Here is a 2,335-nt window from a genome sequence, read left to right as displayed (position 1 = left end):
GAAGGGGATGACAGAGGATGAGATGGTTGAATGGCATCACCGACTTGATGGACATGAGTTTGAGTAAACTCTGGGAGTTGGTGATGGACAGGGAGGCGTGGTGTGCTGTGATTCATGGGGTCGAAAAGAGTTGTACATGACTGAGAGACTGAACTGACTGATTGAGATGGGATCATCCTAGAATAAGTGAACCCTAATCCAATCATGAGCATCCTTATGAGAGGCAAAGAAGAAGAAGAAATGGGGTCACAGAGAGGGTAAAGGTCTGTAAAGATGGAGGCAGAGATTAGACGGTGGCCACATGCCAAGAAATGCTAGGAATTGTCAGCCATCTGAAGCCAGGAGAGAAACATGAAATAGATTCTCCCTCAGAGCCTCCAGAAGAACCAACCCTGCGAACACCTTCATTTCAGACTTCCGGCCTCTAAAATTGTGAGAGAATACATTTCTGTTTTAGGTCATCCAGCTTGAGGTAATTTGTCATGGCAATTACAGCAAACAATAACCCTTCTCATCTCTGAGGGTTTTTAATATTCCTAGGCCATTGCCCAGAGAAGGCAATGGCACCCCACTCCAGCACTCTTGCCTGGAAAATCCCATGGACGGAGGAGCCTGGTGGGCCGCAGTCCATGGGGTCGCTAAGAGTTGGACAAGACTCAGCGGCTTCCCTTTCACTTTTCACTTTCACGCATTGGAGAAGGAAATGGCAACCCACTCCAGTGTTCTTGGAGAATCCCAGGGATGGGGGAGCCTGGTGGGCTGCCGTCTATGGGGTCGCACAGAGTCAGAGACGACTGAAGCAACTTAGCAGCAGCAGCAGCAGCTAGGGATTGGTTCAACCAGAGTGAATACTGCAGTTGTATGGAGTCTACTTTCTCTTTCCACAGAAACCCCTAGCAATAAGGACATGATTGTAAGCCTGGAGATGCCAGAGGCTACCACATGAATCTTAAGAATGAAGCTGACACAGCAGAAGGCTGAGCCAAGAAATAAAGAGAAACTGAATTTTGATTACATTTTTGGAACCCCTGGATCAAGCCACTCATGACACTAAACAACCCCAAGGCTTTTCTGCTACATGAATAAATAAATTTTCTTTCCTAGTTAAGTGAGTTTGCGTTTGAGTTCTCTGTTACTCACAACAACAGGATACTAACCGAGGCAAAATCTTTTACCTCAAGTGTTTATTGTAACTATAAAACAAAAACAAAATTTTAAATTAGATGCTAACTTAATTACCAAACTAGAGAATTTCAAATCAACAGTGTTATAGACCTCATTTTACTGAGACTAAATTTCATTTCTCAGTTTGAATGTGGTGTTGGCTAATATGTTGTGGGAGTTCTGCCTGCCTTTGTGTCCTACACAGAAGGTGTATGCTATGCAGTGAATCATTTCTTCATTGCTTTTCTCTATTTGAACTATTGCAAAATTTTTATTCACAGAACTTACTGTGACACCATTCAGTCTCCTCTTGGGACAGATATATAATTTACACAATAAGTCGGCCTCTTTACTTTTCTTAGTCACTAAGTCAAAGAAGAATATCATTGTGCTTGCCTTTCAAATTATATTGATATCAAATTAAAGTTTCATTTTATTAAATTACTTAAGTCAAAGTCTTTGATCTATGAAAATATTTTAAACCATGAATGGAAAATAAAGCTTTGTGTTTATAACAAGAGTCAAATTCAACTGCGGTGTTTTTGTCAACTGCCCATTAGGACATGCCAACTCTTGGTAAGTAGGCAAGCCTATGATGTCTAGACTTGCTTAATTTGTGGCCCTTTTTCTGCACCTTCCACTGACTCCCACTTCCGTCCCATGATTCCCATCATTGGTGTGGTCTATTACTTCTGTTAGGTGTTTTATACTAATTGCACAATTGTCTACAATTGCATTAAGTCCTCATACTACTTCTCACACTGCTGTATTTGTGCTACTTATTTTATCCAGCAATGGTGCATTACTTATTGCTCTAAAAATCCTGCAAAGATCTCAAAAACACTGGCTTCTAACAGGAAGCATTTATATTCTTTCTCACAGGCCTGCAGGTTGGCAGAGGCAGCTCTGGTTTAGGTCACAGTTCACCTTGTCCTGGCTCTTGGCTTTAAGTCAAGTGTAGGACAGCCTGGGTATCTTACTCTGGGGCGCACACTGATGGGGAGCAGCTAACTGGCACACGCCTCTTCATGGCAATCATAGGAGTGCTAAAGACTGAGCCAAAGAATGCAAGGACGTTTAGGTCCTTTGTGCATGTCGTGTTCACTGACATCCCATTGACCAGAGCAAATTACGTGGCACAACGTCAATAGAGTGAGGAAATACACTGATC

The 2,335-nt window shown here is 42.4% G+C and overlaps 1 long non-coding RNA gene across 1 annotated transcript; it reads left to right on the top strand.

The window, feature by feature from the left end:
* Positions 1-250: 250 nt before the first annotated feature.
* LOC129620075 (uncharacterized) lies at positions 251-1,110 on the top strand. Its single transcript, XR_008698362.1, has 2 exons — positions 251-472; positions 888-1,110. It is a non-coding gene; the product is annotated as an uncharacterized LOC129620075 (long non-coding RNA).
* The last annotated feature ends 1,225 nt before the right edge of the window (positions 1,111-2,335 follow it).

The sequence above is a fragment of the Bubalus kerabau genome, chromosome 9, assembly GCF_029407905.1.
Source record: "Bubalus kerabau isolate K-KA32 ecotype Philippines breed swamp buffalo chromosome 9, PCC_UOA_SB_1v2, whole genome shotgun sequence".
Classification (NCBI taxonomy): Eukaryota; Metazoa; Chordata; class Mammalia; order Artiodactyla; family Bovidae; genus Bubalus; species Bubalus kerabau.
Note: the sequence above shows the minus strand (reverse complement) of the source record. Positions and strands in the feature narration are given on the sequence as shown.